This window comes from Astatotilapia calliptera, chromosome 3, assembly GCF_964374335.1.
Source record: "Astatotilapia calliptera chromosome 3, fAstCal68.1, whole genome shotgun sequence".
In the NCBI taxonomy this organism is placed as follows: domain Eukaryota; kingdom Metazoa; phylum Chordata; class Actinopteri; order Cichliformes; family Cichlidae; genus Astatotilapia; species Astatotilapia calliptera.
In genome coordinates, this window is record NC_137424.1 from 63,800,681 (window position 1) to 63,816,667 (window position 15,987).

A 15,987-nucleotide genomic window follows, 5' to 3' on the forward strand; every position below is an offset into this window, starting at 1 on the left:
GTTCAGCCCTACACCACAGTGGTTGGACTCATCTCAAGGGGGGATGAGTCGGACTACAGAGATGAGGTCAACAGACTGACTGAGTGGTGTTCAGTTAACAACCTCCAACTGAAGACCACGAAAACTAAAGAACTTATCTTGGACTTCAGGAGGGGCAGAGCAGACCCGGTCCCACTTTACATTCACGGGAGCTGTGTGGAGAGGGTACGCTCCATGAGGTTTCTGGGCGTGCAGATATCTGATGACCTCTCCTGGACTGCAAATACTACAGCGGTGGTTAAAAAGGCCCAGCAGCGTCTCCACTTTCTGAGAGTGCTCAGGAGGAACAACCTGGAGGAGAGGCTGCTGGTGACATTTTACAGAGCCACCATAGAGAGCATCCTAACGTACGGCATAACAACATGGTATGCAGGGTGCTCAGCTGCAGACAGGAAAGTACTGCAGAGGGTCATCAACACAGCCCAGAAGATCACTGGCTGCTCTCTGCCCAGCCTGGAGGTCACTGCAATCTCTCGGTACCTCAGCAGAGCTGGCAATATCATCAAGGACCACTCTCACCCCAGCAACCAACTGTTTGAACTATTACCGTCAGGCCGACGGTACAGGTCACATAAAACCAGGACAAACAGATTCAGGGATAGCTTCTTTCCCAGAGCTATCACCGTAGTAAATAAGCACAAAAACAATTGAACCTGCTTAGCTATACCATACTGTCACTGCCATTATATTATGCTGCTATTCATACTGTCATTATATTAATGCTGCTATCCTGTATATATCGTACTTACTATTGTTTGAGTACTTGCGATTATTTTATTGTACTTTTTATATTTTACATTTATATTTATTATTTATCTTGCACCAAGGGAGTGGCACTCCAATTTCGTTGTACTCTGTACAATGACAATAAAGGCTATTCTATTCTATTCTAAAGCAGCTTTTTGAGTTTAATTTTGTTGTCGTGAGTTTTGCGTTTTGGTCCTTCTCCTGCCTGTACACAGTCGAAACATGACAATTTGTCTCTTATATATGATACACCTATGTATACACTGTCAAAGATACTTTTCTTTGAGTGAAGATTTAAGGTGATAAGACATATAAATAACTGCAACTTGAATCTGTACTGAAGCTCAGTATTTGACACAGAGTTCATGTTCACTGCTGTAATAGCTAATAATGATTAATATAATAACTATAATATTGGCCATATTATATTTACATTACCAAATTGATATGACTTTAGTCTCATGAACAACATCAGCTAATTGTTATTTACTAACTAATCTTAAATGACTGTTCAGTACAGAAATGAAGCCCAAAAATTATGTTTTACTGTCCTGTGGTCTCAGCCTCAGATACTTATCAAATCACACAAAGCTCTTGTAGAAACAAACAAACAAATCAACAAAAAAAATTTGTTCTCCTTCATTTTTGTCAAACAAAGTTGTATGACACGTTTCCAGCGGTTAGTATCATGGTTGCTAGGCAACCTGGGAAGCGCGACAGAGACTAGACTGTCCCATACAGACAAACTTGCTGTTTATTTTGCAAATCGAGCTCAACACTGCCCCTAGCGTCCTGGAGCACTTCCATAGTGTTTTGGAATTTGCATGTGTTTTGGGGTTTGCAAGTGTTTTGGATTTTGTACGTGCTTTGTCTCTAGGGGCCACCGTAGCTCTGTCCATTATCTCACTGCTTTAATCAAAGGACACGAGGGAACAGGTTTGGACTGGATTCTGTTAAGGTAATTAACTTTTTCTTGCAAACATTTAAGGTTCTTTTAGCTTTGACTTACTGTAGTAACATCAGTCGTGGTCAAATATTAAGTTTTACCAAGGCAGTGTTTATGTTTTATGACCAAAATTACATTTAACCAACACGTGTTTATTCAAATTTTATTTGCAAGTCCAGTTTGGGTAATGAAATTAAAGATAACACAAGGGAATAAAATAATGCACATTTATGAAAGACATCTTTACCTATAGATTTACTTTAAGCTTCATTTAAAGTAAAGTAAAACCTGACATTTTTTCGTCTGAGTCTGAGACCTGACATTTTTTTCGTCTGAGACTGACACCTGACATCTTTTTTCCCAAGACCTGACGCTGTCCTAAAATGTACACAGTACAAGTTCCTCCCTTCAAATCCCTCCCACTCTGAGACAAGGAGCTGAGAGAGAGAAAACAAGGGTCAATTATAAAGAAGAGAGAAAAGTGAAACCCTCCTCAGAAGGTCTGACTTGCATACCTGCAGTTGACCTGTGATGGACTCCAGTTTGGCGTTCACGCCATCCCAGCGGCGGCTGCACTCCCTCGCCAATGCCAGCAGCCGAGTCTGCAGGGTGCCCTGGAAGAGCAGAGTTACTGTTCGACTCCTCCTGGTCAGGCTCTCCAGCTGGATGAGCCGAGGTCTCCCCTCTTGCCGTAGCCTCTGAACACACAAACACAAATTGCTTCTGAAGCAGGAGGTGCAGATTGTTTTTGCTATTCTTTTCTAAATCCATTCTTGATCACGTGGAGGTATTTGGAAAACTTTTTGGCCACCGGACGACTGTTGTCTCGCAGAAAGTCATATCAAATGTATGCGATACACAATCAATTCACAAGAACACATTATAAAAAACAAGTTCAGTTCTTGCCTGATTTCAACTGAATTCTGCATCAAAACAGGGTGACAGAATTAAAACGAGTGTTTGCAGCAAATGTGAGCACAAAGCCTCACTTTGTACAAGCCTGCTATTAAAGTTCTCCTCTATGCAGACGACTTTCCTGTTTTGAAGGCACAACTTGGATCTGCTGTACAAATCTTATGGATACACGCTAAATGAAACAGTAGTGTGCACGACTCCAGATTCTGATCCCTCATCCTAATAAGTCCATAAACCAATGGCTGACATGGGTTTTATCATAACGGTGATAAATATACAACATATGTTCTTAAGACTAAAAGTATAATACAGATTTTAGTCTGAGAGATTTGATGTTCATTTACCTGCAGATGCCATAAATGTGCCTGCTCCGTGGTTTTCCACAACGTTTTGCAAACTATTTAATACAGGAAGTAAGTGAACTAAAACAGGTTATCTTTATTTGTGAGAGGACCATATTAATGAAACAAACCTCAATGACATCATAGAGATCCCTAAAGATGCTCCTGCTGCTTTTCTTCCTCCTCATCCTAAACTTCCTTCTCCTTGTACTCAATTGTAATTCAGTGAACAGAATTACTGTGAATCTGAATTAATTTGTGCAAACAAGAAAAATCTACAGCTTTTTGGTCAGAGGTGCTCTTGTGATTTAAGCCGGGTAGAGTAGATTTATGTGTTGATGCTACCTGCTTCAGCTCTGGCTGCTGAGTGATATTTACACCCTGGCTGGATTACAAACTTTAACCACGTGCTGAACTATGGGCCAGTGTTGATACCTCTTGTTAGTATGGCGTCTGATAGGTTTGTAGCTTAAACCTATTCGCTGGAACGTTCAAGACAATTCAGTTACACAGAAAAAAGCATTGACACCAAGCAGAGCTCTTTATGATTTTCGTATACGAGGGAGACCAACTGGACAAACGTTGTTCCTTCGCTTGACCCCAGTCGCTCTCGTCCGCTCCCTCGTAACACTGCTCTTTTATTGAGGTTACATGAATATACATAGGTTCATTAACATATGACGTCTACATACAAAGAGTACCTTGCCTGTGCGTTGTGTAAGCATGTGTGTGTGTGGTCAGAGTGTGACCCCATACATGACTTCCCTAAACCTGCTGGTCTGGAAATCCAGCAGTTCATTCGAAACAAAAGGCACTTGGAGTAAAACAGATATAGATGTGTTTGCTATACCATATATCAGCAAGAAAAGATACGACCTCTTCCCATGACCCTAAGATTGTGAGTGTGAATGCCAGAACTCTCTGGAATGCACACGAAGTCTTTGCAGACTCCTAAGTCACTGCAGGCTCCTAAGGATCACACATCCTATCACTGCACAATTGATTATACACCTCTAAGCATATATGGTTAAATATCTCTAAGCATAAATGACAATCAACAATACAAATCTAACAGCGTCTTCTTGGCTTAATGTATGATGGTCGATAAATGAAATGTACAAAGAAAATTTAACTATATTACAAAAGGACATTATCTTGGTAAGATCAAATGATCGGAGCATAACTTGTCAACTAGTCCGAAAATAAGTTATACAGGAACAGTCAAAGACACACCTTCTCATGTCACATTTCTATTCATTCAAAACACTTATGCATAGCTGTATTTTATACAGCTCTTACAGAATTCAAAGTACAGGTTCATGTGAGTATTAATGTACGGCTCAGCTCTACTGAATTTCTGAGTTTCTAGAGCAGACACAGAGCTCATGTCACAACAGGCTTCGGGCGCCATTTTAGTGACTTTAACAATATTATAAATTTTAATATCGGTCTAGCTGGCATTACGTTATGTACGCAGCACGCAATTGAACCACATATTTTAGAAGCCAAAGGTTAAAATTAGTTGGGAGCATCTTCACTTAATTATAACAGTGGTTTTTTCTTTTAAGAGAACAGTTCTGTATACCGATACTAAATTGCATTAACGTCAACGGCTAAAGTATCTAACACAGCTAATCGCTACTGTTAGCACAGCATTAACAACAAGCTACAATGATGAGTAACAAAAACAAAACAGTAAAAAGGTTTTTAATGAAAATGTTATACAACAGTCCCAGAATCCAGAGCTTCAAAGATCAGCAGGTACTCAAGACTGTTATCCGCGATATCTCACGTCTCTCTCTCGCTGTCATTTGGCTCGAAACACATATTAACAAATTGCTCAGTGATGAACAAGTACTGTTTCCACCATGTGGACAAAATACTTCATTTGTTATCTCTGCTGAATAATACATTCATCCATGAAGGCATTTGAACTTCTGGATCACTGGGTACTTCATGCCATATAAAGCCAAATTGATTTGTGATTGTATAGTTTTTATTTCAACATGAAGACAAAGGGGTACTAAAACTAGTCGCAGAGGTGAAATGGATGATAAAGTGTGCATATCAGACCTAGAAAGTCATTCTCATAGAGGAAGTATTAAAAAAAACAAAGCTTCTAACTTTTCTGTCTTTTTCCATGGCCTCACTGAGTCACAGCCTGCTTTATGAGTCCTATAAACCAGCCAAGCACAAGCCAACCTGACACCCGAATAAGGTTGAAATTTGATAATATTGTTGTGCTTTAATATGATCGTTAAAGTGAACCGACCATAATTGTGGCATGATCGGTTAGCCAACCATCTTGATAACATTCTGAAGAAGCAGCCGCTTTCAAAACATCCTTTAACTCTGAAGTTGTGTCACAACAGATGGATTCATAGCTACCAAAATATTTTTAAATGTAAACTGTATCGACAGAAATGTTTGTGAGCTGTGACTTTGTTTTGTGCCTCATCCATGCCAAGAAACTTCCAATAGCAGCATTCCTGCTCTACAAGAAAGATACATTTAGTATGTTAGACTTTGCTGGGAAAAATTAGAAATATTTGCAGTGACTTCCAGATGGTATTGCATGGTGGATCAAAATCTGGTGGTGCTTATAATATTAGAATTCCATTCATTTTGACAAGATCCTCAACATCTTTGGTTGAAATGCAGCCTCTAACTACGACAGAGGCTACACCATGTTTTACATATGGCTATACCCATATGGAAAAGATATATATAAATCTTATAAAGTTTGTATCTGTCTTGTGTGAAACTTGTGTGAAAACAGATATAAGATCCCTTGAAAAATTATATAATGAAACTTGTATGTTTTACTAAAACAATGTATGAAAGTAATGCAAAAGTGGCCACTTTCATGAGTAAATCATGTAAGCCTTATATGATTTACTCATGAAAGTGGCCACTTTCATGAGTAATCACATATAAGTTTTTACTATTTCTTTTCCGTATGGGTAGACACTCACTGTGCCTCCCTGTCGACTTTTTTCTTCTGGCAAAAATCTCAAATCTTGATTAATTACTCCTTCACACCTGATACAACTGATTTCCGTCCAGTTCATGTGTAATTTGGCATACTCCCTGGCTCCATTAGTAGAGAATGGCCTCGTAATGGTCACCCTTCCACTGACACCATTTCTGCTGAAGCCTCAGTGAACTGCAGATGAATCAACTGAAGGGTCAGACAACCCATTTGAGTTAGGTGCTTTTTCATGGCTGGATGATTCATAGGTCAGGTGCTGATGATAAGTAAAATTAAGTCATCATAATTTTACATTAAGGAACAAATTCTGAAATTACTCTGCAATAATGATTGATGCAATTTTTAAACTTTTTAGTACCACTTACTTTATAACGCTTTTTGTTGTCACATGCCCACAACTTTTTCAAATGTGATGCTGGTATCTGATTCAAAATTAAGATTATTTAGTAATAGTAAAATTCTTCACTTTAAAAAGTAGTTAATTTGTTATTAATTCTGTGTTCTATTGTGAAATTAAGACTTTGCAAGATTTAATGATGCTTTTTTGAAAAACACAATAAATCTTAATTAAACATTCTGTGGTTACATTCTGTGGAGCCTCTTTCTGGAGTACTGAATCTATAAAATTAAATGAGTAAACGAAAGGAGAAGAAGACAATTATTTTGAAAGAAGTACAGGGAAAGCCTGGCTGGCATGTTTTATTTTCTTTATCAGTTCCTGGTTTTGCGACTACAAAGAAACACTATATACAGAACGTGGAGCTGTTCAGCACCTTCTCACTCAAAGGCTGAAAGTACTCCCTGGTGTTGAAAAGAAAAAAGACAAAATATTCTACAATTTACTGCAAACTCAGATTCTTCTGTCCTTTCTTCAATGAACTGCCATTCGCTTTGGGTCTTCTGTTTGCTGCTGACTGTGTCTGCACTTCTTTTTGCAATGATGGCTCTGATCACTGCTGCATGTAAATATTGCAGTATAATATACATAGTGTATTTATGTGTATACCTATGCAAAAAAATACAATATACATCTTGTATATGAATACAGGAAATGAATAATTTATTATCCAAGTTAACATTTAATGTTTTAATCTTCCAGATGAAGGGGCAAGGATGGGTCAGAGGGATCAGTTAAACCACCTTGGTTAACATTTTCAGGCTTCCCCCCCCAGATAGTTACATTTCTGTCACACTGAACAGAATAATGAACAAGGCTACCAAAACACTGCAAAACACTAGTAAATATTTAATACAGTGAAACTCAGAACAGGAATACACAGAGCCAGGCTTCACACAGTCATGAGGGATTGCACAACAATGAACAGATAGAGATAATCAGATTACAGTAACGCTTTACTAGTAACTCACTACTGCCCATCTCTGCTCATGAGCTGCTATAACATGAATCAGCTGGCTGAATTGCCACCGCAGCATGCAGTCAAGTATAGAGTCTAGCTAATGACCAGTGTTAGGGAAGTTACTTTGAAAAAGTAAAAAGTTATAGTTACTTCTTCAAAAAAGTAACTGAGTTACAATATTATAAAAGTAACTAATTACTAGGAAAAGTAACTTGTGCGTTACTTTAAAAAAACGTTTAGTCACTGCGGGTCAGGGTATAGTTGGCTGTTTTTGAATACTTATGATTTTAACTTTGCATTTCCCAATGAAAAACTATTTACCTTGCCTTGTTTCGTATCATTCTTTTCAGCACAACCTCACGTCTGAATTTACTATTATTTTTTCATTTTGCCATACTGTATTAACACACTGATCTAAAATAGGACTAAAAATATAAAATCAGAGTATGGTTAATTTTTTACTGTAACAACCACAAATTCATGTTTAATGCAGGATTTTCATAACTTGAAATGCAAACATTGTAAGCTTTAAATTTTAAAGACCTATGCTCAAGTTTTGCAAACAACGATGTTATATGCAGCTCTTTACCTAAAAATGCAGCCAACGCATTTCTTATAACTATTTTGAGCTATTTACAGAACAATCAGGTGTTCTACATAAAAAAAGATAGCACAAAAATTATTTGTGCCACTCCAAAAAATAACTTCTATTCACTATAAGACAGAGGAGTAGTGATGTGCGATACCACTGATTTCCTTTCCGATCCGATACCAAGTAATATTCAGGGTGGTATCGACGATACTGATCCGATACCGATACTTTGTACAAAAGCGTATTTTATTTATTCTATCTCAATTATAGCATCATAATGATTACAGGACATCAGATTACTTGTTCTTATCACTTAATAATGCAGGGTTCATCATATAGAAACTGAAGTTGTGCACTATCTAAACACCTTGCCTGCCTGCAGCACTAAAGGACTCCGTGAGAGACGTCTGTCTCGCCCTAGCAGCACCTGTCCCTCTCCTCCTCTTCAGTTCGCCTCAACATATGCTCGTCATATTCTGTGATATGATTTACTCTGAGGTGTTTGACAAGGTTAGTGATGTTGCCACAACCATACATGCCAACCCTCCCGATTTTTCCGGGAGAATACCGAATTTTAGTGCCCCTCCCGAAAATCTCCCGGAGCCACGATTCTCCCGAATTTCTCCCAATTATCCACCCAGACAACAAAATTTAAAAAAAAAACCAAATCGCAGAATTCATAGCGCGGGCCCAGCCAATTCCAGTTTCCAACAATGACGGTTCCTCAGGTGGAAGCAGCCTCTGAATTTGGACACCCCCGCTGCTTCCGGGCCAGCCAATAATAACGGTGACATTTAACGTATTTTATCCAATAAATAAACACTGTAAAATGTATTTACACCTCCCCCCCCCAACAGCCCTTTTGAATGTCTCCCTAGTATGGCCACAACACCTCACTCTTGGAGCACGTCTCAGCTGTTTGTGGAGGTAAAATAAGTCTGCACGTGACTCTGATTATGCTCAGCCATTGATGTTGTTCCTTTGAATGTAGACAATCCGAATGTTATAGTTTCTTTCCACTGTGCTCTTGTTAATGACAAACTACAAATTTACTCTAAATTACTAAAATATCGATATTTTAATGTGAGAATCGATTCTAGAACATAAATGATTGGTATCGGAGGAATCGATATTTCAGGATCGATCCGCACATCACAAGCCTGATAAATGCAGGCCTGACAGCAGGAGGTTTATCACGTCTCCTGTTTTCCACTTGGAGACAGCGTTTACACTGCAGTCTGTCTTTGGTGGCTTTTTGGCAGCACATCTGAGATTCAGCTGTTGGCTCACTGTTCTGACACACAAAACAAAACTCATCATCTACACTACACACTAACTACACACTCCAAACACGGTAAACATCACGTCTCAAAATTCGCTCACTCTCTTTCTTATGCTCTCTCGCTCATCACCATCACTCCTAAAAGTTCGACCTCTTCTTAAACAACCAAATGCCCAAAGGTTGCCATATAACTGTTTTATTAATCGACATGGTACAGTTTGCCAGCAATGGGAAAGGGGTGTTTTTTCTTTTCTTTTTGGTTGTAAGCAGAGAGTGCTCGCTATCTTTGTCCTTAGACAGTAAACGTGATTATATTAGTATATAAATAATAGTATATTATTTATCATAAAAACTGGTATATAGTTTGAAGTCCCTGCTTTTAACACAAAAATGGAGACTTAGGTTGCTATGCTATGTCATCTTAAATTAAATTAAATGAGATTGATATGACATGACTGCTTTTCTTTCTCACCCCCCAGCTCCCAGTTAGCTGAAGACAGCTTCGGTAACGGGGTTGTAATGATAAAAATAGTAATTAGTTAGATTACTAGTTACTGGCTTTTATTCCCATCACTGCTAATGACCTAATAAATGTATTAAGTTGTGTTGCAGCAGGGACACATTTAAAAGTTTTAGGACACCAGCCCTCGGGACTGGAATTTGACACCCCTGCTTTAACTGGATGTTTGATTTTTTTTTTTTCCCCTAACATCCCACATAGCAAGCAGGTCTGGCCCGGATCTGGTATAAAGCTGGCACTTCTGGCTGACTTCTGGCATGATAAGACGTATGTCATCCAGATATGGGCCAGGCCTGGCATAGGTGGCACTGTCTATGTGATGGCATGCCACATCTGGCCCAATTGTGGTTTGGTTTATGTTGCCCAGGCTAAAAGAAAACAGGCCTGGTCCAGATCTGGCATCAAGCGATGGCAGAGTGTATGTCAACCAGATGCAGGCCAGATATGGCATTGTTGCACTATTTACTGTATGTTTCTATTTTAGTTAGAAGACCCTAATGCCATGTTGCAATACTATACTGCTATGGTAGCCACCATTTCAAATGCGGGTTTAACAGGTTTGTGAGTTTACACTTTATCCAAAACCTAGTGAGTGTTTACTCATCTGCGCGAGTGGATGGATATAGTTCAGGCAGTAGAGCAGGTCACCTATTGATCGGAAGGTTAGTGGTTAAATCCCTCTCTTCTCCAGTCTGCATGTCGTGAGTATGAATGTAGTTAGGAAGCACTCAGTTAAGAGAAAATGTGTGTGGTTGGGTGAATGTGGCATGTTGTATACTTTGAGTAATCTGGGAGAATTGAAAAATGCTATATAATAGTGATGTGTCAGTCGCGAACGAAATGGCTCTTAGAACCGGATCATTGACGTGAACGATGCGCAGTGTTGGGGAGTAACGGAATACATGTACCGCCGTTACGTATTTAAAATACAAAATATGAGTAACTGTATTCCGTTACAGTTACCGTTTAAAAAGGTGGTATTTAGAATACAGTTACTTTGTTGAAATAATCAAATCAAATCAAATCACTTTTATTGTCACATCACATGTGCAGGTACATTGGTACAGCACATGTGAGTGAAATTCTTGTGTGCGAGCGTCACAAGCAACAGAGTTGTGCAAAATACAATAATGTAAACAAGCAATAAATGGATTACACTGCGGTACTTTCCTGTTTCATATTGTGGCGGGTCAGGACCATTGACTGTAGAAAACAGTCAATGGTCAGGAGTTTGGGTTTTCTTTGACAGCTACGTTCTGTTGCTCCAGGCGGCAGCGTTACGGTTGCCATGGTTACAGGGCAACGCTCTCTCTCTGCAACTGTGTGTTTCCTGGGTGAGAGAGCGCCTTTTTGTTGTTATTGTGCTAAGCTAACAGGCAGAATGCTACAAGCATAGCTCTAAAGAATGTAGCATCATGGGCAGTGTAGTCAGTGTTGCAGGGAGAATGGACTGCCATACCCGTTATGTGTCTGTGAGCAAGAGGAGGGAGAAAAAGGATAGTGGAAAAGTACTAGCAGTCATCGAGCAAAAACGGGAGCTAGAAGCATGTAAATATAATAATAACCACTGCAGCCAAGAAGAGTGCCTGACGAGCCCAGTTGTAAGTAAGCTATTAAGACTCGACTGTACACAGTGTTCGTGTTTTCCTCCGAAAACAATAAGTTCCGTTGGAGCAGCCTTTCAACGCCTCTCTCTGTCTCTCGCAAGAAAAATTGACCCACACAACAAAGTAAAGCTATTTTTCGGATACGAGCCGACACGGACCCCGCCGTATTAGTCAGAGGTCCCTTTACTAAGGTTCAGAGCCGCGGACCTTCAGTAATAGTAATAAATCACACAGCAATAGTACATTCACGTAGTTGTAAAAAGCATGATAATATATTAAGTAATCCAAAGTATTCAGAATACGTTACTGTCATTGAGTAACGTAACGGAATACGTTACAGAATACATTTTGGGGCATGTATTCTGTAATCTGTAATGGAATACATTTTAAAAGTAACCTTCCCAACACTGACGACGCGAGCCGGCTCCATATCGCAAGCCGTGGGTTTTTTTTTGTTTTTTGTTTTTCCTTTCTCTCACCCTCTCTTTTGCGTTGGGATGAGGGGGGAGGGGCGGACAGGGCAGGAGGGGGCAGTGCTGAATGACGTCATTGCCTAATTTGCATAATTGGTCATGCTAATGTTACTGTAACCTATGTTGTTGGAGAGAGAAATAACATCATGGAAGAGACAAAGTGAGTAAAAAACGTCCTAAATGCATTTAGTTTATTTAGAACTACAAATTAAATTTCTTTTAGCAATTATTGGTTTTTTTTAATGTCACAATTCCAACCCTGCTCCTTTACCCGGGCTTGGACCGGCAAAAGTGACCCGAAATAGGCACTCTGGTGGAGTTAATTTGTGTGTGTTTATAAGTAGTTTTAAACCTTGTGATCCACAAAACAGCATAAGAGTAAAAGAAGAACTGACTGCATTACAGCGCCCGCTGCTTGTTGAGAGTAAAAGCAATACGCGCTTTCACGTCTTTTTTTAGCGACTTTTTTTTAGAGAAAAAGTCGCTAAGGGGTCTGAAAACTCGCTAAATATAGCGACAAAGTCGCTAAGTTGGCAACACTGGGAGGGGGAGACAGAGAAAGAGCCAGGAACAACAACGTCACATTAGAAAGGTATAGTAATCATCCACAACTATTTTCAGTTGCAGATGATAAAGGATTCAGAAAGTTTATTCATGCAGGCCCATATGACAGAGAATATGCATCTTCTTTTTGTTTTCATATTTTAATTTATATTTAATTGTGTTGTGGTTTGCAGTGTTTTGTGTTGTTTCACTTTAAATTTGTAAAAGGAAAAAGCTGAAAATTTAAATAGTTAAAAGTTGAAATGTGAATAGTTGATTTTTGTATAATATGATTTATTTATTACATTTTATGTGGAGTGAATAAATAAAAGTATATTTACGGTGGCCCCTACAGACAAAGCACATACAAACTTCAAATCACGTACGAACTCTGAAGCACGTACAAAACCTGAAGCACATACAAACTCCAAAACACGTAAAAAACTCCAAAACACGTAAAAAACTCCAAAACACGTACAAAAGACAACAGAAGTGCTCCAGGATGCTAGGTGCAGTGTTGAGCTTTTGTTACAAGCCAGCAAGTACCAACGACCGGATTTGGTGTGTGGTAGTAACAGGTAAATGAACACTTTTTTAAAATTATTTGAATATATATGAATGCTTGTGTATAAATACACAAACAATACACATGTGCTTTCATGCTTTCAATTGTGTAATTTAAGTGATCTGGTTAGCTCTGTTTTGGAAGTTCAGTTCATGCTAGAAATGTTTTTTGGAGTTTTTACGTGTTTTGTCTCTAGGGGCCACCACATATATTTATATATAAACATATATAAATAAAACCACTTTTTTTTACATTAGTAATTCCTTTTGTGCATAATTTTATATTATTGTTAATAATAAATTAATGAAAGCAACAAAACAACCCGAAGAGCCGGTTCGGAGCCAAAAGAGCTGGTTCGGAGCCAAAAGAGCTGGTTCGGAGCCAAAAGACCCGGCTCTTTTTAGTGAGCCGAACCAAAAGAGCCGGTTCTCTAAAAAGAGCCGGAAATCCCATCACTACTTCAGAAAGTGAAAAAGATATCACGAGCAGTGGAGATATTTCTGACAGCGAAGAAGGCGAAGAAGGGGAGGAATTTTTGCCAGGCACCGAGAAGCTTTGCAGCTCATCTGAGGAGGAGGAGGAAGAGACAAGACTGGAGGATGACCATCAGTGGAGATCTAAAAATGGAGAAATCATGTGGCAACCCACACATGAAGAGGTCCTGCCATTTTTTCCTCCTCCCATTTTAACCCCAGGACCAACCCATTATGCAATTGTTAGAATCAGCAGCCCTGGGAGCACTTTCAATATTTTTTTTGCGGAGGACATTATGCAGCTAATCCTGCATTTTACCAACCTGCAGGGCAAGCGGTCAGTAAAAGACTGGAAGAACATAGATGAGGAGGAGCTGCAGGCTTACATGGGGCTTCTGATCCTGAATGGCCTGTACAGGTCTCAACATGAAGCAACAACGAGCCTGTGGGATGGGGTGACAGGACGTGTTCTTTTTCATGCCACAATGTCAAAAAAAAGATTCGCGCAAATTAATCTGGCAGTAAGATTTGATGATTGTCTTTCCCGTCCAGGTCGCTACAGGGGGGACAAGCTGACTCCTATAAAAGATTTATGGAGCAAATGGAGCGACCGCCTGCCCAAACCTTTCAATCCAGGGAGAGATATATGTGTGGATGAACAGCTGATCCCTTTTAAGGGCCACTGTTCATTCAAACAATATATGCCCTCCAAACCTGCTAAATATGGGCTGAAGATCTGGGCCCTATGTGATGTGCAGACCTCCTATGCCTGGAGGCTTTAAGTGTATACAGGAAAGTTCTCATCAGCAAACAGGGAGGTTAACCAAGGCATGCAGGTAGTGCTTGAGTTGACAGAGGGGCTGCAGGGCCACACAGTCACAACCGACAATTTTTGGTACATCATTTCCTCTTGCAGAGGAATTGAGGAAGAGGAGGATGGCCCTGGTGGGCACTCTGCAGTTGACTGAGTTGCCCCCACAGCTGCTGAACGTTCAACACAGAGAAGTTCTGTCCTCTGTCTTTGCCTTGCCGCAACAGGGCTGTGGTATCCTACATCCCAAAGAAAAGAAAAAATGTTGTCATGTTGAGCACCAGGCACCATGAGCCACAAGTCCAGGACTCTGGCAAGAAAAAGCTCCAGATCATCCTGGATTATAACAAGTGCAAAGGGATGGATTATGTGGATTATCTGGACCAGGTAAACACAATTATACATCAATTATTTGCCAAATTGCTTACGGTTTCTCATTATTATAACTGATAAAGTCAGATCATGTGATTATGATAGTTTTGATAGTTACAGAAAGGGGTGGGGGGGTCTAGTTTGATGCCCATAGGCAGAAAGAATCAATTTTCTATGGCTGTATAAATCTATTTATGTCATCTGATCATTTCTTTTTGTTTTGCAGGTTCGTGGCACCTACTCCTGCCGTCGGCAGACGCGCAGGTGGCCCATGTGTCTGCTCGATCACATGATTGATGTAAGCTGCTACAATGCTTTTGTCCTCTTCACTGCTGTGGACCCAGAGTGGAACAGACGAAAACACTACAAGCGGCGTCTGTTCATAGAGCAGGTTGGCAGAGCCCTTATCACCTCGACCATGATGAAGAGAACCCACCTGCCTAGAACACCGTTTGCAGCCAGCCTGGTCTTACAGGCCCAGGGCAAAGAGCAGCAGCAGGAGCAGGAGGAGGAGCGTTCCACAATGCGAAACCAGTGCACATCGTGTAAACAGCGCAGAAGAATTCCAAACTAGCTGCTGCAAATATGGTGCACCGGTCTGCAAAGTCCATTGCAAAATGCCTTGTGGTTCATGTTATAAGATGTAAATTACATCTTTGTTCAGTTTGTTGTTTTGTTTTGTTTGTTCAGCTCAGTTCAGTTTGTTTTTGCAATAAATTTTCATTGTTCCAAAAATAATAATGCATCCAAATCAATGTTGTTATCAATTATTGACCTATTCAAAGCTCTAATAGCCTTTTGCCAAATATTATATTTTGCAATTAATTTTTGGAAAATATTGCAGATTATGGGTTCCCGCCCCCAAAATAAACACGGGTCTTTATAACAATAAAGCCATAGTAACATAAAAATTATTTAAAAAATAATGAAAAACTTCATATCTATGGTTAGGTCTGAAGTTGTTAAAAAGATCTGATGTGAAAAAAAGAAAAATTAATTCATATATGATATTGCTCTATCACCTGTTGACTTGGGACCCGTTTGGGTCCCGAGGGTAAAGAGCAGATGTAAATTTTATGGGTGCCACAAGGATAAATACATCAAATATTTTGTGGTTGTACTCTGTGGACCTTCTTTGTGGACTAGTCAATGTGTCATTATTTTAGTTGAGAAAGAATCAGGTGCAGTGAAAGTATGTCCAGCATGAATCACATGTTACACATGTCACTTTTTCAGTGTTAGTTCCTAATTTTGAAGCTTCAAAGAAACAGTATATAAGCATCGACCATAGAGCTGTTCAGCACCTTTTCACTGGAAGGCTGAAGCTACCAGTCGGTGCTGATAAGAAATTCTACAAGAGGTCTACTATAAAATCTATGTTATCCTTTCTCTAATGCAGTGGTTCCCAAAC